Here is a 20,277-nt window from a genome sequence, read left to right on the forward strand (position 1 = left end):
ATGACGATGACATTAATGGTGACATTAATGATGACATTAATGATGACATTAATGATGACATTTAATGGTGACATTAATGATGACATTAATGATGACATTAATGATGACATTAATGATGACATTAATGGTGACATTAATGATGACATTAATGATGACATTAATGATGACATTAATGATGACATTAATTATGACATTAATGATGACATTAATGTTGACATTGATGTTGATGACATTCATGATGAAGACATTAATGATGACATTAATAATTACATTAATGATGACATTAATGACGATGACATTAATGGTGACATATGATGATGACATTAATGATGATGACATTTGCGCTCTCACTGCTTCCGCTATCATTGCCGTCGTTGACGAGCGATCGAGTGGGAGCTCACTTATACAGCTCGAGTGTTTGATTTTGAATAACTATGTTGTATATCTATGCTCCCCCTGTACTTTACGAAAGAGGCTGCGGCCTCTGTGCATTCCGTTCGCTTCAGGAGGTTTGTCGTTCCGGGGACGGGGGCCTCCTTTTAACAATACACTGGCAGGTGTCATTTCCAAAGTGAAATAGCTCAGAATAAGGAAACAAAAATGTATTCTATTTTTAGTTTGTAAGCGTTCGAAACAATAACTATGATTACCTGAATACGCGTGCATCGCAAGAACACCAACTTGTAATTAGCGTCTGTCAGTTGGCATTATTTTAGGGTTTAGGGTGTTTGATCCACGTCCAAAATAACATCGGGTGGGGGGGGGGGACATGGGGAACGGCATTGGCGAGATCGGGCTGCGTCGGCTCCGGATGAGAAAACGTGAAGGGTGGGGGGGTTCACCGATACGATGTCCTCCTGGCGCCGGGAAACTGCGAAGTCAGAGTTGAGGACGAGAAGTGGCGTTGGGAAGCATGAATTTGTTCCAACCAACAAGAATCTGACAGTTCACCAAGAATGAAGCTCATCACAGAGCTGCTCGGCCTAGCCACGCCACGGCTCGTCGTCTCCCCACTCACCGCCGCTCCGAGTGACTGCCACGGAGGCTTCTTCATCACGAGTGGGGAGGCTCCTTCCGCCCTTGGTTGTTGTACCGCAGGAGGATCCCGACAGCGGGAGACCAGAGACCCCTACAGCCAGCGCACTCAGCGGTCTCCTCGCTCGCCACGTTGCCCATGTCCCTCGGCAAGCACAGGGAGGAATCAGGCCGAGTTGTCACGTGGCCAAACAGTGCCACTTGACTTGGCGTTACGGCACAGCACAGCAGAGGAGGAGGAATATTCAAAAGCAGCAAAAGTTTGGTGCATTTTGACTCCAGGTTTCGCTGGAGATTTACAGCCCAGCTTCGTCAGGTGTTAGCGGGTGTTTTTTCATTTTTAAATCATCTAGATTGAAAACTCATTTCTTTAGAACTGCTGTGTGTGTTTAGTTTGTCCTTCCCCCGCACTTCCGATCAGCACGGTTGGCTACGTACGGTGCAAAATAAGTTCAACATACATAGAATTTTACTTTCCGACTTGCAGAAAAACCAAATAAATGCGTATAGTTGGTAACGTGACAACTTGATTTGAGTGGAAGGGTTAGAGTAAATAAATGCGCATTACAACTACACGGCGATCTAACGCAAGATAAACGAATTACGAATCGTAAAATATTGATCGCGAAAGCCCAAGTACAAAAGTAAAGACAGCGGGTTGAGTTTTAGGAAATGACAAAGAGTAACACGAATATTCCACGATTTAAATCTGCTCATTTATCCACACGAGAGAGGCTCCTGTAAGAAGAGCTCCCTGCAGTGGAGGAGCTTCCGACAGCGGTGGCGTGAGAAAGCAGTTTGCGGCCCTGTGCCGTCTTCACCTTATCTAGGGGAAATTTAAAAACACCTCACTCGGTTTAACAACGCTGTTTATGGGAGGGTTCTGAAGTTTGTATGTTTAGCAATTTCCTGCTTTGCTTATTTTGAACGACGATGATGATTGCGTGTTGTTTTTGTTTCTCTCTCGTGGGAAGTTTTGTTTCCCACAAGGTATTTTTATCACAACCAGCACGCCTCGGTGGCTAGGAGATGTTGACTACCTCGCTTGGTATGCAGGAGGTCGTGAGTTCGATCCTGACCTTGACGCCTGCTGTATATTTGGAGTTTGCGTGTCAATCTCATCATCATCATCATCACGGTGGCTAGGAGATATTAACTACCTCGCCTGGTATGCAGGAGGTCGTGGATTCGATCCCGACCCTGATGCCTGCTGTATATTTAGAGTTTGCGTGTCTCTCTCCATGGACACGTGGATTTTTCTCCAGGAGGGCTCGTGAGCCATGCGCGTCACGTACCCCCGAAACGCGGGAGTGAGCGGCTCTCTCGCTCGCTTGCAAAGCGCCTTGGAGTAAGGCGCTTGGCGACAACTACAACATCGCGTTACACGCTTCACGCCTCAAGTCGCGTGCATTGGAAGCGCCGCTGTTCGATTCATAGTTCTAGATTTGAAGCTTTCGTGACTGCAAGGAATCATATTCTTAGGTTTTTTCGGTAAAGTCACGTAGGTAAAACATCAAAATTAATGAAAATAAAATAAAACAAAAATCACGACGTTTCTGAGGCAACACAAGTCTCCGTCATCAGGTGGGACCGTCACAGCCGAATTAGCTGCATCAAGTGAGGCAATGATTCAAGAAGTAATCCCTTATAAGCAAGTTGAAGGGGGGAGGAGGGGGGGGGGGAGCTCATCAGAATGTGGTAGCCAATGAAAAACAATGGACTACGGCTTGGACGAGGTTGCTGCTGTACACGCCAACACAATGGACAGAGAGGGGGGAGGGGAGGTCTGATACACATGATAGACAAAAGAACGAAAATGCCCATGTTTATACCAATGCTGGCTGAACAATGAAGAGAGCACTGCCAAAAAATAACTGGGGATGTTAACACTCGGTAAAGTAAAGTAAAATAGTGCCTGTCAGATAAGATGGTCCATAAAAGTGTAATTAAGTCTTTTTGCGTGGTTGATAACATCTTTCCAATGATTACTAAGTTTGTACCCATCATCACGGTTGAAATTATGTCTGTGTTTGTATATTTGTATGGCTTCGTGTACAAACCTTTGATGGTAGCCGGGAGGTTTGCAGAGAACCTTGGTCTCGGAAAAGACAATTTCATGAGAGCCCACCGAGTTGTAGCAATGATCGGCAACGGCAGAAGAATCAGTTCTGCCGTGTTTCAGATCTGACTTGTGCTGACGTTTCGTTTCTCCAATGTAGCAATCACCACAAATGCAACTCAATTTGTAGACTCCAGGATACTGTAAGTCAGGAACGACATCCTTCACAGATGGTATCAGATCACGGATTTTATGTACTGTACTGAATCGGACTTGGATCTTATGTTTGTTTAGAATTTTGGAGATCTTTTTGGTCACGCCTGCTATGTATGGTAACGTGATGGTTTTGGTCGGAGTTGCAAGTGGCTGTTTCTGTGTGGTGGGAGAGACAGCTTGGCGGATAGTACGGTCAGAGTATCCGTTCATCCTGAGGGCCCGATGTACATGTCCTAATTCACCGGTCAGGTGGTGTTTGTCAGAAATGCCATGGGCTCTGTGGTATAGCGTTTTGATGAGAGAAGTCTTTTGAGATGGGTGGTGGTGGGAATCCGGTTTCAAGTAGGAATCTGTGTGGATGGCTTTCCTGTAGACAGAATGTCCCAAGGATCCGTCAGGCCTCCTCTCAAACAGAATATCCAAGAATGGTAGTTTACCGTCTTTCTCCACTTCCATGGTGAATCTGATGGATGGGTGTCTAGAATTGATGTGGTCCAAGAAGTGGTTCAATGCTGGGAGGCCATGTGGCCAGATGACGAACATGTCATCCACATACCTCTTCCACAGGGAAGGACGCAGGGTAGATGTCTGGATGGCGTCTGATTCAAACTTTTCCATGAACATGTTGGCTATAACTGGTGACAAAGGGGAGCCCATAGGGGTACCCTCATTCTGTTTGTAGAAGGTGCCATTCCAGGTAAAATATGTGTTGGTGAGGCAATGCCTAACCAGCGCAGGTGCATCAGAATTCAATCCATGTTGGACTAAGTCCTCAATTATTGTTAGGGTGTCCGGTACTGGGACTTTGGTAAACAAAGATACTACATCAAAGCTGACGAGGATGTCATCAGGAGATAGTACCATGTCCTTAACCATAGAGACTAATTGGGTTGAGTTGAGTACTGCCGAAGAGGTCTTGCCTGTGAAAGGGAGCAGAGTATCTGATAGAAAACGGGCTAGTTTGTACGTAGGAGAGTTTATCGTCGACACAATGGGTCGTAGCGGGGTGCCGCAAAGCTGGATGTTAACAAGACCGTGATTAATCAGAGTAACATCCCAATTTCTGACACTCTAAAAACGGTACTGGCCAAAGGACTAAATTTCGCCGTCACCCCTAAATATATACCAGTAGAGGATATGATTTATCAGATTGATGTAGCCCTCAGAGGCATAGGACACATCCATGCGGATGTAGCAAGAGCTGAAATAGCTACTATTCTTAAGAATGCTAAGAAACCCACTAGTAACATCAGCAAAAACGAACGCTCTGAACTCGCGGACCTAAAAAAGAGAGATGATATAGTCATCCTCTCGGCAGACAAGGGCAATGCCACGGTCATCATGGATAAAGATTCATACAACAACAAAATCCTGGACCTTCTTAATGATGGGAGTTACTCCAAAATTAAAAACGATCCCACTAAAAGCCTAACGACGAAAACCAACAGTATCATCACGAGTTCGACTTCCCTAATCGAACCAAGCAAACGTCCCTCTCTAAAACCATCGGCGGCAAGACCTCCCAGAATCTATGGTCTTCTCAAAATCCATAAGGAAGGCACCCCGCTACGACCCATTGTGTCGACGATAAACTCTCCTACGTACAAACTAGCCCGTTTTCTATCAGATACTCTGCTCCCTTTCGCAGGCAAGACCTCTTCGGCAGTACTCAACTCAACCCAATTAGTCTCTATGGTTAAGGACATGGTACTATCTCCTGATGACATCCTCGTCAGCTTTGATGTAGTATCTTTGTTTACCAAAGTCCCAGTACCGGACACCCTAACAATAATTGAGGACTTAGTCCAACATAGATTGAATTCTGATGCACCTGCGCTGGTTAGGCATTGCCTCACCAACACATATTTTACCTGGAATGGCACCTTCTACAAACAGAATGAGGGTACCCCTATGGGCTCCCCTTTGTCACCAGTTATAGCCAACATGTTCATGGAAAAGTTTGAATCAGACGCCATCCAGACATCTACCCTGCGTCCTTCCCTGTGGAAGAGGTATGTGGATGACACTTTCGTCATCTGGCCACATGGCCTCCCAGCATTGAACCACTTCTTGGACCACATCAATTCTAGACACCCATCCATCAGATTCACCATGGAAGTGGAGAAAGACGGTAAACTACCATTCTTGGATATTCTGTTTGAGAGGAGGCCTGACGGATCCTTGGGACATTCTGTCTACAGGAAAGCCACCCACACAGATTCCTACTTGAAACCGGGTTCCCACCACCACCCATCTCAAAAGAATTCTCTCATCAAAACGCTATACCACAGAGCCCATGGCATTTCTGACAAACACCACCTGACCGGTGAATTAAGACATGTACATCGGGCCCTCAGGATGAACGGATACTCTGACCGCACTATCCGCCAAGCTGTCTCTCCCACCACACAGAAACAGCCACTTGCAACTCCGACCAAAACCATCACGTTACCATACATAGCAGGCGTGACCAAAAAGATCTCCAAAATTCTAAACAAACATAAGATCCAAGTCCGATTCAGTACAGTACATAAAATCCGTGATCTGATTCCATCTGTGAAAGATGTCGTTCCTGACTTACAGTATCCTGGAGTCTACAAATTGAGTTGCATTTGTGGTGATTGCTACATTGGAGAAACGAAACGTCATGTTTCTGATCGTGTCCGCGAGCACAAGTCAGATCTGAAACACGGCAGAACTGATTCTTCTGCCGTTGCCGATCATTGCTACAACTCGGTGGGCTCTCATGAAATTGTCTTTTCCGAGACCAAGGTTCTCTGCAAACCTCCCGGCTACCATCAAAGGTTTGTACACGAAGCCATACAAATATACAAACACAGACATAATTTCAACCGTGATGATGGGTACAAACTTAGTAATCATTGGAAAGATGTTATCAACCACGCAAAAAAGACTTAATTACACTTTTTTGGACCATCTTATCTGACAGGCACTATTTTACTTTACTTTACCGAGTGTTAACATCCCCAGTTATTTTTTGGCAGTGCTCTCTTCATTGTTCAGCCAGCATTGGTATAAACATGGGCATTTTCGTTCTTTTGTCTATCATGTGTATCAGACCTCCCCTCCCCCCTCTCTGTCCATTGTGTTGGCGTGTACAGCAGCAACCTCGTCCAAGCCGTAGTCCATTGTTTTTCATTGGCTACCACATTCTGATGAGCTCCCCCCCCCCTCTCCTCCCCCCTTCAACTTGCTTATAAGGGATTACTTCTTGAATCATTGCCTCACTTGATGCAGCTAATTCGGCTGTGACGGTCCCACCTGATGACGGAGACTTGTGTTGCCTCCGAAACGTCGTGATTTTTGTTTTATTTTATTTTCATTAATTTTGATGTTTTACCTACGTGACTTTACCGAAAAAACCTAAGAATACGATTCATAGTTGTTGCATGCGTAGAGATACTTACGCAAACCTGCCAACCCCTTATCAGTGCCCTACCTTATTACAGACCAATGCAGACTGCATTGGTCACCCCGTACCCCTGATAAATCTCAACGTTCATCCTACAGAGTCCCATCACGAGGGAGAGACACAAACAAATAGACACAAAATGTTGTGCCCGTATTGAAACGGCTGTCCGACGTATGGACCTGAAAAGTCAATCTCCCTGTACAAGATCACGGGGTAGTCCACCGTGTGGGTTGACACGTCGTGCTTGGAGGTCCCCACGAGAGGGTGACGTCACGAGGGAAAGGAGCGAGAAGGCGAGGGGCGAGGGAACTCCCCGAAATGTGGGGGGGGGAGGGGGCTCGGGGCGCTTCTCGGCGGCGATGGGAGTGAGGAGTGAGAAGGTGGAGGAGGAGGTGGAGGAGGTGGAGGAGGAGGTGGAGGAGGAGGTGTTCCGCGTGAGAGCGGCACCAATGAAGGACCGGAGTGCTCACCCGACTTCGGACTGCTCCACCCTTGACACATTCTATGTCACTACACATGTGCAGTAGTCGTCGTGGTAGAGCCGACTCGAGGTTGGGGCAGGGGGTCGGTCCTTTACTCCGAGCCCACTCTTGCCCACAGCCCTCTCCCGATCCGTTCCCCCGTGTGCCCCCCTCCTGCCCCTCCCCCCTGCTCCTGCCCCTCTCCCAACTATTCCCGCTCCACTGTCTCCCTCCTGTTAGCAGAAACTCTCTCCATGCCCCTTAACCCACCGCCCACCTCAATTCGTACCCGTGACATCCCTCGCACGTGCAATGGGTTGACGTGACCCTCCCCGCGGCAGCCACAGGCGGGGCTGCCGTGAGCTTGGAACGTTGAGTCCTCGATTCGAATTGCCACCGTAATTCGCACGTTGTTTTTATTCTCGTTGGTGCGTCGCTCGATGGTTACTCGCTACTCTCGTCCACACGTTTCGAGGGCGAAGGCAAACGCGTTTTTCAAAGTCATTCGATATCCCATGGCTCTCATAATACAGGGTGCTTCAAAAAAATGTTAACACTTAACATGAGACTCGTTTATTATAGAAAAATAACGGATAATACACTGTAACATGATAACAAATTTATGTTAATAGCTTTAAAAAGTCAAAGAATCTCCACTTGTTCGCCATCATTGTCAACACATGCCTGGAATCTTCTCCAGGTGGTCTCCAGAGACCGGAGGCACATTTCTCGTGGTATTGTTGCAAATTCTCAGAGGTATATTCTTGGGTCTTTCGGTAAAGTCACGGAGATAGGTTCAAAGAAAATAACAAAAAAGAACAAAAAACTACGACGTTTCGATCGCTTGTGTTGCGATCGAAAAGTCGTGTGCCATGAAAAAGGGCAATTTCTCGAAACGTCGCCCATCGTCCACTTTATTTTCCCCCTTTTAATGCCGCAGTGCTCTTGACGATATGCGTCGAGTCTCGCGTCTGAATGTTGCGCCGTGCGGCGGCGGCGGCGATGAGCGATGGCGGAATATGCCCGGAGGACGAGTGAGCGTGTTTGGCGAGATAGGATCGAGTGGGACACGGGGCAATCGGGGGATTGGTTCCTCACTGGCATTAACTGTTTAACTATCGATTAACTATTTTGTTTTGCTCTTTATTTTATTTATATTACCAGGTTAGGCCGGCTGAGCTAGATAGCTCTTTTTCAGAAGTGACCCGTCCACAAATGACAGTCCAAAGAAATGTCTCATCACGTGGACATGTATAGCAGCCAAACACTCTAAACGCTCGTTGATTCTAAATGTGGAGGTAAAAAAAAACCCAGGACCCAGGGAAACCCCCACGTGACCACGGGGAATGAGACACGCAACTCCAAATATACAGCAGGCGTCGGTGTCGGGCCCGAACCCACGACCTCCTGTATACCAGGCGAGGTCGTTAACATCTGCGCGCCCTTTAAACATCCTGCAGTCACGTAACACGACTCCCCTTGGGTGTCGAGTCGCCTCTCCGGGCTGGGCCTCGCTCGTTTATTTATTAGTAACGCGGACAGGCCCCGCGTGCGTGCACGTGCGTTTGCTTCCAGCATCGGTGCACGTGGGATTGACTCGCTGCCCATGTTTACATGATGAGCTCGATTCCCCACCGTTCGGCGTCGGAATTTCTCCTCTTTCTCCGCCGGGAAGGTTCATTTTATTTGTTTGGAGCAAACGTGCCGGACGACTCGCTTTGCCAACGGTGGGAGGGGGCGGGCAGGGGGGGGGTGGAATCACCACCGAGGTTTATGAGTTGGAGGCAATTTGTAGAGGTGTGAATCTGGCCCAAAACGCACACGCTGGTGGGAATGCAAAGCGGGGCGTCCATGGCAGGGCTGGAATTTAGTTTTCGGTGCGTTGCAGCTAATTTTGTTTACGCCGAATCGTGTCTGGTTGGGCGGTGCGGCGGAAGAGCCCCTGACCCACGGTGTTGTGAGTTACAAACTTAGCCGGGGTTTGATCGAGCCCCTCGGGTAGATAAAGTGGGTACCACTTTGTGGACCTCCAGCAGTGCAGTGGTGGGTCACTCGCCATCCCCTGGATCTCCTTTCCTCCAGCCCTCCGTGCTGTTGACTTCCTGCCTTTTATTTTGTTTCCCTTTGATCCCATCCCGACTGACTGCCTCTCTCTTCAACGTAAATATCGCCCCTGTGTCTGTACGCTGTTCCGAGACGCCCTCACATGTGAACATTACCTTAAGTCGCATTGCGTTGCTTTGCAGTTTGTTTCTGAAGAGAAATGTTGAACGTTGCTGCTGCTGCGTAGCTCCCCGCTGTGTGCGTGTGTACTGTATGCTGAACTTCTTTCGCACCCCACGCAGCCAGCCACGCTAATGAGAGGTGCTGGGGAGAGACATCATACTAAACGCAAAAAGCATGTCGGGCGATGTCACGTGTCGTTCGTGCGGTGACGTCAGACGTTTTAGCTCCACGTGCTGCAAGCGTCTTCAGTGACTTTGAGGAACTCAATTCGGTTGAACGTCATTCACGAAGAAGGAACAGCTCCCAACGCGTGGAGCGAAACGTCCCCATATCGACCGAAGAAACTAACGATAAACTACTTTTTGTTTTACCAGCAAAGGCTCACCGAGCTATATCAGCTCTTTTTCAGAAGCGACCTGGCCACAAATGATTAGCCCAATTCAGTGGCTTATCACGTGTAAGTGTTATCAGCCAAATATCCTAAACGCGCGTTTTATTCTAAATGTGGAGGTAAAAACTGGAGGACCTGAAGAAAATCCCACACGATCACGGGGAGAGAGGCATGCAAACTCCAAATATACAGGCGTCGGGGTTGGGATCGAAGCCACGACCTCCTGTACACCAGGTGAGGGAGTTCACATCTCGTCACCATGGCGCCCCAAATTAACACGCCGGCACAAGCCCCCCCAAAAAAACCACCACGATCGGAGAGCCGTGGAGTGCTAAGGAAGAAGCCACTTGAAACTCCGATCAAAACTGTCACGTTACCATACATAGCAGGCGTGACCAAAAAGATCTCCAAAATTCTAAACAAACATAAGATCCAAGTCCGATTCAGTACAGTACATAAAATCCGTGATCTAATTCCATCTGTGAAGGATGTCATTCCTGGCTTGCAATACCCTGGAGTCTATAAACGGAGTTGCAGCTGTGGTGACTGTTACATTGGGGAAACGAAACGTCATGTCTCTGATCGTGTCCGCGAGCACAAATCAGATTTGAAACACGGCAAAATTGAGTCTTCCGCCGTTGCCGATCATTGCTACAACGCGGTGGGCTCTCATTAAGATTGTTTTCTCCGAGACTAAGGTGCTCTGCAAACCCTCTGGCTACCATCAAAGGTTTGTACACGAAGCCATTCAGATATACAAACACAGACATAATTTCAACCGTGATGATGGGTACAAACTTAGTAATCATTGGAAAGATGTTATCAACCATACAAAAAAGATTTAATTACACATTTTTGGACCACCTTATCTGACAGGCACTATTTTACTTTACCGAGTATTTACATCCCTAACGTTTAACAGTACTCTCTTTATTGTCAGCCAACACTGGTATAAACATAGGCATTTTCGTTTTCCTTTTCTATTATGTACATCCCCAGTGACTTGCGCACAAACACGTCGTTGACCACGACCACGAGTACCCCGTCCCTCTGTTAGCCCCCCTCCCTCCCGATACGTTCCATTCATTGGCTACCACATTCTGATAAGCCCCTCCCCTCCCTCCCCCCTTAACTGGTACTTAAGAGCTTACATCTTGAATCCCTCCCTCACTTGATGCAGCAAATCTGGCTGTGACGGTCCCACCTGATGACGGAGACTTGTGTTGCCTCCGAAACGTCGTGATTTTTATTGTTTTATTTTTATTAATTTTAATTTCATTTTTTACCTACGTGACTTTACCGAAAGAACTAAGAGTACGCTAAGGAAGAACTCGCGCGGCCGCATCGCACACGGCGGCGATTGGACAACAGCCGCCTTGAGGTGTTCACGTTCGGTTGTGGGGGAGGGCGAGGTCGTGGGAGTGGATCGCTCTCGAGTTGTCACCGCCGTGGGTCGTAGCTGAAGGTGAGCGATGCTCGCAGGTCGCACGTCGGGCGCCGCGGCGAGCGAGCACCGTGAAGAGGCGCTCGAGATTGAAGGGGGCAATAAGGGCGGCAGGAGGACGTTGACGTTCGTGAACGGCGGCGCGTTGGAGCGCGTTGCGCCGTGAGCTGCGGCGCGTCTGAGCAATGTCCGGAGTGTAAAAAAGAAAATCATTAAATTTAAATAAATTATTAATAATTTAAAAGCGATGTAGAGATTTAAAGAAGAAGAATAAGAAGAAGAAACGACGCGATGCCCGCGGAAAATTATGGAAATGACTCACAGTGGCGGTGTGTGCCGTGGGTTCTGTCACGATCGCTCTCTCGCGCCCTCGCTCCGGAGGGCATGGGGTGTGCACCGCATTGCGCGTGGGGGCTGTTTCAAATGCTGCTGGTCGCGAAAGAAAATAATTTTATGAATAACTTAGCAGCTGCAATTTTGAAAAAGCAGTCCCAAACCGGCGACTGCACGCACTTTGTATAAAATATTGCATTTAAAAAAATATGTATACGTACAACGACTTGGATCTACGCCCCTTTCTCGATCCACTGCTGGATGAAAGTCTCCCCCCTCGCCAGCCACGGGAGTTGTTTGACCTTTCCTGCCGCTTGGTGAAGGTGGGAGGGCCCACGACAGTTGTTAGATGTCGCTTGTCACTGACTTGGGCCAGCGTGCTCACAGAGCAGTGTGGACAACGACTGCACCGCCGACTTCCCCAGCGCAAAGGCAAAAATCCCCCGTGTATACAGTGAGGGAAACAAGTATTTGATCCCCTGCTGATTTTGTACGTTTGCCTACTGACAAAGAAATGATCAGTCTATCATTTTAATGGTAGGTTTATTTGAACAGTGAAAGAAAGAATAACAACAACAAAAATCCAGAAAAACGCATGTCAAAAATGTTATAAATTGATTTGCATTTTAATGAGGGAAATAAGTATTTGACTCCTCTGCAAAACATGACTTAGTACTTGGTGGCAAAACCCTGGTTGGCAATCACAGAGGTCAGACATTTCTTGTAGTTGGCCACCAGGTTTGCACACATCTCAGGAGGGAGTTTGTCCCACTCCTCTTTGCAGATCTTCTCCAAGTCATTAAGGTTTCGAGGCTGACGTTTGGCAACTTGAACCTTCAGCTCCCTCCACAGATTTTATATGGGATTAAGGTCTGGAGACTGGCTAGGCCACTCCAGGACCTTAATGTGCTTCTTTTTTAGCCACTCCTTTGTTGCCTTGGCCGTGTGTTTTGGGTCATTGTCATGCTGGAATACCCATCCACGACCCATTTTCAATGACCTGGCTGAGGGAAGGAGGTTCTCACCCAACATTTGACGGTACATGGCCCCATCCATCGTCCCTTTGATGCGGTGAAGTTGTCCTGTCCCCTTAGCAGAAAAACACCCCCAAAGCATGTTTCCACCTCCGTGTTTGACGGTGGGGATGGTGTTTTTGGGGTGATAGGCAGCATTCCTCCTCCTCCAAACACGGCGAGTTGAGTTGATGCCAAAGAGCTCCATTTTGGTCTCATCTGACCACAACACTTTCACCCAGTTGTCCTCTGAATCATTCAGATGTTCATTGGCAAACTTCAGACGGGCATTTATATGTGCTTTCTTGAGCAAGGGGACCTTGCGGGCGCTGCAGGATTTCAGTCCTTCACGGCGTAGTGTGTTATCAACTGTTTTCTTGGTGACTATGGTCCCAGCTGCCTTGAGATCATTGACAAGATCCTCCCGTGTAGTTCTGGGCTGATTCCTCACCGTTCTCATGATCATTGCAACTCCACGAGGTGAGATTTTGCATGGAGCCCCAGGCTGATGGAGATTGACAGTTTTTTGTGTTTCTTCCATTTGCGAATAATCGCACCAACTGTTGTCACCTTCTCACCAAGCTGCTTGGCGATGGTCTTGTAGCCCATTCCAGCCTTGTGTAGGTCAACAATCTTGTCCCTGGCATCCTTTGAGAGCTCTTTGGTCTTGGCCATGGTGGAGAGTTTGGAATCTGATTGAATGGTTTCTTCTGTGAACAGGTGTCTTTTATACAGGTAACAAGCTGATATTAGGAGCACTCCCTTTAAGAGTGTGCTCCTAATCTCAGCTCTTTACCTGTATAAAAGACACCTGGGAGCCAGAAATCTTTCTGATTGAGAGGGGGTCAAATACTTATTTTCCTTATTAAAATGCAAATTAATTTATAACATTTTTGACATGTGTTTTTCTGAATTTAGTTGTTGTTATTCTGTCTCTCACTGTTCAAATAGACCTACCATTAAAATTATAGACTGATGATTTCTTTGTCAGTGGGAAAACGTACAAAATCAGCAGGGGATCAAATACTTTTTTCCCTCACTGTACTTGACACAATTTTGGGGCAAGTGCTGTTGGCCAGCGGACTGCTTAGCCTCGCTGACTGATCTCCCATAGTTTAGATGGAGCGCTCTTTCTCGTAACATCTCATAAGCCAGTCGCATTTATCTTCTTGGTTCTTTCGGTAAAGTCACGTAGAAGGGAAGTAATAAAATAATAAAAATAAAACATAATAAAATAAAATAAAACATAATAAAATAAAATATTTTTTCTTATTTTATTACTTCCCTTCTACGTGACTTTACCAAAAGAACCAAGAAGATGAATCCCTGCAGTCACGAAAGCTTTAAATCGAAATTCCAGTCGCATTTGTTTAACAATACTGACATGTATTCTTGGTTCTTTCGGTAAAGTCACGTAGAAGGGAAATAATAAAATAATACGAATATAAAACAATACAAATTCTCACGACATTTCGACTGCAACGCAACGCAAGCAATCATCATCAGGTGTGAAATCCACAGCAAGAAAATTATTTTTTCAAATTGAAAACCACAGCAAGATTTTTTTTTTCAAATTTTCTTGCTGTGGATTTCACACCTGATGATGATTGTTTGTGTTGCTGTCGAAACGTCGTGAGAATTTGTATTTGTATTGTTTTATATTCGTATTATTTTATTATTTCCCTTCTACGTGACTTTACCGAAAGAAACAAGAATATGAATCCCTGCAGTCACGAAAGCTTTAAATCAAAATTTAATCCTGACTTGCTTAAAAAACGCTGCATAATATATATTTTTTAATAGAAAGTCAATAAACTGATGGACTAAAAGATCTGGGTATCTATGAGTGGAGATACAGAATGGAGTTCTCACCCCGAATAATAATTTTATGCATGAAGTGCCTTTTATCAAATTATCTTGAAGTGCTGTACAAGACGCAGCAGACACTCAGCATGCCAATAACTTACGAAAAACAAACTAAGAAATGCTCAACAAACAAACGAGTACAAAAATCCATTTGCTGAATGAATTAAAATCTGAATAAACGTATCTTAACAAAAAGTAAAATAACATTTTTGTCAAACTCTTCTCAGGCTAAACGTGAGCGTGTTGTCTTTGTGCGTGTCTGCGTGCACGCGTGCGTCTTTGTATTTGTGGCCGTGAGCTCGCTGTGCGACAGACACGGCGACCCGAGTTCGACTCCCGCTCACGGCCACCACCACCGGTGAAGGTCATCTGAAACGGTCCTGTGCCTCCCCTAGGTTGACTCAGCCTCGACTGAGTACCTGGTGCGGTGTGTAATTCTCGCCACTTGAGAGACTAAGACGGCCACCCACTCTCTCGTGTGCCCTGCCGACCTTCATAGGTGCTCGCTAACGGCACTTGCCCCAGAAGTCTATACGGGGGATATTTGTGCTATATTTTGTCCGTGTAATGAATCTCGTAAATTCAGCTGCACCAGACAGCACCGTTGTCCTTCCGCTATTTTCCCAAAGGCATCTTCCTTTTCCTGGTGGTGGGGGGGGGCACTGGCATTTAGACACGTACCGTAACAACCCACCTACGCAGCGCGGTATTTGCCACGGTACCTGTGGAGCGCCGGGAGTCAAAGACGCCGTGACATTTCGCACGCCGTGGAGAATGAAAAATATCTCCCAAATACGGCGCGGGCGTAACGACCCACGCGCGCGCCGGCATCACGTTCATGTGGCGGGTACCCAGTTGTGATTGTACCCACGTGTTCGTGTGTACGTCCCTGTGTGTGTACGTGAGTGTGTCTCAGTGGGGAGCGGTAGGGTGGCGGTTAGCGCGCTGCGCTGCGAACCCGGCGACCCGAATTAAATTTCTGCTCACGGTGACGATTATCTGAACCGGTTCTGGGCCTCCCCTAGGTCGACTCAGCCGCAAATGAGTACCCGGTGCGGTGTGTAAACATCGCCACTGGGCAGACAAAGGCGGCCGGGCGTGGTGCTAGCCACCCACCCCCTTGTGCGCCGTGCCGGCCTTTCATAGGTGCTCCCTAACAAGCACTTGCCCCAACAGTTTGTGAAGGCTACACAGAGGGGGGGGGGATCTTTGTCTTTTTTGTGTCTCAGCTCCCTGGACAAGAGGGTCGTGCACATGGCGCTGTCGCGGTCCCGCGTGCTGCCGGATCCATACCAGCCCTTGGCGGCGCCCTGGCCTCTCCCGTGGCCCCTCCGAGGGGACGCGGTCGGCTGCAAGGGGGTCGACAGGGCCCCGGTGGCCACGTGTCCCCAGGTGACGGCCCGCTGCTCCGCACCGCAGCCGCCGCTGGCGCCGCCAGGTAAATGGGGCGTGGGGTTTTGTCGTTGTTGTGGAAGCCCAAGACGACGACCAATTGCAATAGGAGAATCGACTATCACTTTTGTGTTGTTCTTTTCTTCTTCCGTGAACAGAAATAGAATAAAAATAACTTCATTAAATCGTGGGAGATAACGTGGTCTCCCGTCTAATGAATTCGCGTGATTGTAAAGCACCAAAATGTGGGAATGTTAAACATGAACTATGAAATGTTTGATCACTTCTCACTCGTGCTTGCAGATGAATGATGAGTACATACGCATGTACAGGGTGTTTCAGACAGATGGACCCCATTTCAAAGCAGTATATTTCACGATGGCAACATGTTACAATTACACACAAAAATTACAAACGGTTTAATGAGTTATCAAGTTTTACTAACCATTTTATAAATGCTCTATGTGCCCTCCACCTGCTGTACGGACAACATCGAGACGATAGTTGAATTCATCCCAAACGCCTCTCAAAGTGTCTTCTTCCACTGAAGTCACCGCTGCCGCGATTCTGTTTTTGAGGTCATCCAGATTAGTCTCTAATGGTGGCACAAAAACACGGTCTTTGACGTATCCCCACAATAAAAAGTCGCAGGGTGTGATGTCTGGGGATCTTGGGAGCCAAGATTGTAGCGCCAAGTCTTGGGGTCGCGTGCGACCCATCCAACGTTGAAGCAGTGGGTCTTGCGAATGACTGAGGCTAGAGGCTGTTTGTGCGCTGGGAGAGGCATCTCGCGGTAATCGTTTGAAACTCTATGCCCCGCCCTCTCTATGCCCCGCCCTCTCTATGCCCCGCCCTCTCTATGCCCCGCCCTCTCTATGCCCCGCCCTCTCTATGCCCCGCCCTTTCAAGTGGTAAGAGTTTCATTCATGGGCGGTTCGTGGTTGCAGAGATATAGTGATTTCAAATCGGGTCCATCCTTTTGACACACCCTGTATATTGTACCTCTGTCACACCGTACGTAGACAACCGGGCTAATCGGAGGTGCGGGCTTAAGAGCAACAAACTAAACACAACAAGCAGTTCTGAAAAAATGAGTTTCGAATCTAGATTTTAAAACGGCTCATCGCCAGCCACGACCATCTATTCGCCGCTGGGTGAAAGCCTCCCAAATCTGTCGCCACCTCTTGCGATCACCGCGATGCAATGCTCCGTCTGGCAGCTGCACGCGGAGATGGATTTTAATTAATTGAATTTTAATCCAACTCTGCTTCCACGGGCGAAGTCTTCTCGGGCGCGTGTCCCTCCTTTCAGTTTAACACGTGGTAGTTAGTAGTAGTTAGTAGTCGTCGTAGTTATTAGTAATCGTAGTAGTTAGTAGCAGTCGTAGTAGTTAGTAGTAGTGGCCATAGTAGTTGTAGTAGTAGTGGTAGAGGCTGTAGTAGTAGTGGTCGTAGTAATAGTCATAGTAGTAGAGGTTGTAGTAGTAGTAGTAGTAGTCATAGTAGTAAGTAGTCGTCATAGTTGTTAGTAATCGTAGTTGTTAGTTGCAGTCGTAGTAGTTCGTAGTCGTAATAGTTATTAGTAGTGGCCGTAGTAGTCGTAGTAGTTATTAGTCGTAGTAGTTGTTGTAGTAGTAGTAGTCATAGTAGTAGTTGTAGTGGTCATAGTAGTAGTAGTAGTGGTCATAGTATTAGTGGTCGTAGTAGTAGTTAGAAGTAGTATTCGTAGCAGTTAGTAGTCATAGTAGTCGTAGTAGTAATTAGAAGTAGTAGTCGTAGTAGTCATAGTTATAGTTGTAGTCGTAATGGTAGTCGTCGTAGTCATATTAGTAGTAGTTGTAGTCGTAGCAGTAGTGGTAGTAGTCGAAGTAGTAGTTGTAGTCATAGTAGTTGTAGTATTCGTTGTAGTGTTAGTAGTAGTCGTTGTAGTAGTCGTAGTAATCGTAGTAGTTGTGGTCGTAGTAGTTAGTAGTCGTAGTAGTTAGTAGTCATAGTAGTTAGTAGTAGTAGTGGTCGTAGTAGTTAGTAGTCATAGCAGGTAGTAGTAGTAGTGGTCGTACTAGTCATAGTAGTAGACGTAGTAGTATTGGTCGTAGTAGTCGTAGTCAGCTTTCGAGAACCAATATTATCCATGAAAGAGGTTTTTATTGGGTTAGATTGCGTAAATATACAAATGTTTCATTAAACCCGCCACCACCGGACACAGCTAATTAATAAGGTTTGTCACGTAAATAAAACATGCCAATTAGTTAACCATTTCAGCACACCGGTGTGTTGGAGTGTAAACCCACAACATTTACGATTCGAGTACCGTGACGTTTCGCCGGTATATAATCACAACAACCAGCCTCATCAGGCGACAGCTACAGAGTTGTGGAGATAAATGTGACGTCGTTACTTGTGAGCCAATCAGGTGCGAAGACCAGAGGAAGGGAGGGGGTTCATGTATATTCATATAAATTGCAATGGATATCGATGATATATAATTGTTGATTGGCTTATTCACAATTCATCAACATACAAAATGTATGTACATGATGTACGGTACATTCTTCCGTTTTTAGGTCCAAAAATGTTCAATTATTGACTGCCGCTCCATCGTTTAGTCTCGTCAACGCCCGGGCGATCGCCCCGTCGGGCTACGCATCCGGCCCAGGCCCTCTGTGTGATGTCTCTCTACAATGTATCTCACGTGCGGTGTCTCTCTTTTCTTCTATGTCTCTCTATGATTTCTCTCTCTATGATGTTTCTCTACTATGTCTCTCTACGATGTCTCTTCTCTCTACGATGTCTCTCTTCTCTACGATGTCTCTCTAAAATGTATCTCACGTGCGGTGTCTCTCTTCTCTTCTATGTCTCTCTACGATGTCTCTCTACGATGTCTCTCTTCTCTATGATGTCTCTCTACGATGTCTCTCTACGATGTCTCTTCTCTCTACGACGTCCCTCTTCTCTATGATGTCTCTCTATGATGTCTGTCTATGATGCCTCTCACGTGCGTGTCGACATTTGGAGGGGAACAGAAAACTCCGCGAGAAATTGGACTTCGGTGCGTGACGGGACCGTACTGACATCGAATGCTTAAGCTCCACTCATGTAGACGCATCGAGTCCAATTGATTTGTTCTGTATCTCGGCACCTCTGATCAGCGTGGTTGGATTACGTAAGGTGCGGCCACCACAGGCGCTACATTCACTGCCGCGTAAAAGAGATGATTCGCTGCTGTGCTCTTTCCTCTCTTATCTTAGATTTATATAGCGCCTTAATGCAAGGCGCTTTGCAGAAATTATACAATTTGCACGCAAGATGATTTCGTGGTTGAGAAAAACGGTGGGGTTATTGTTGCAAGTGGTGGTGGAGTTAGGGCGACGGTTACTATAACAGGCGGGAGGTTGGAGTGGTGGGGGGGGGGGTTAAAGAGGAGTTGGGGTAGTTCTGCTCGCAGTCGGGAAGCCGGGTGGCAGATGTAATCCCACGCGTACATTCGTCTAGGTCAGGGGGTCGGCAGAAACCTGCGGCTCCGTAGCTGCGCGTGCGGCTCTTGAAGGGCGTTATTTTTTAATGACCGCCATGTCGTATTCACCGCAGTGCACCGCGGCTCTTGAAATATTGAGAGGTTGCTGTTTTTCTTATTATATTTGTCTAAAACCGAATTCGAAAAGAATCGCATCCTCTTGTTAATTTCAGTCGCCGACCCCTCTCGTTCGGGTTCAGCAGGCGCAGTGCGGATACGGACCAGACCACGTTCACGTGGTCCTTTCCCCCATAGTGTTTGGTGATTTACGCTGCTGCTGGCTCTGTCTTATTTCCCTGATGTTCCATGCACGGCGCATTGGAGAATCCTCGGATGAAATGCGCCTTTACGAATGTTAAATGATTGACTGTTACGTTCCGCAAGAGCACCTTTCCGGTTCTTGCTGCAGGTCGCGACTGACTCCGGCTCCCCGCTGAGAAGCGGCGAGATTTGGGTTTGGCTCAAGGGGGTAATGTGCTCGGGGGGCGACCCGTGCACGCAGACGACACGCTTGAGGACCGCGTAAATACAACGCAGCCCCTCTCGACGATTTGGCGACGCGTTCACGACTTCGTAACGAGGTGGCCGGGCGGTTGTCAGAGGTCGAGAGCGTTGAGGCTCCAGGTTCAAATCTCAGGCAACTGCCTGAGATATCAGCTGGGTTTCTCAAGTGTAGTCCATTGATGGTCTCAGCCCGACTACCTGTGTGTAAAGAATCCTTGAGCTTGCTAAATTAAGTGCACAATTATATTTTACTCTAATGTATTTTTTTCTTTTCTTCATGCGATCATGACATCGATGGCATCGTTGAGACGCTGGGTTTCAACCCAGCGCAGTGCTCTGACCTCGCAGCCAACCCGGTCACCTCGCTCGACCTCAATTTTCCATCCCATTT

The sequence above is a fragment of the Lampetra planeri genome, chromosome 35, assembly GCF_965212315.1.
Source record: "Lampetra planeri chromosome 35, kcLamPlan1.2.h2, whole genome shotgun sequence".
NCBI lineage: Eukaryota > Metazoa > Chordata > Hyperoartia > Petromyzontiformes > Petromyzontidae > Lampetra > Lampetra planeri.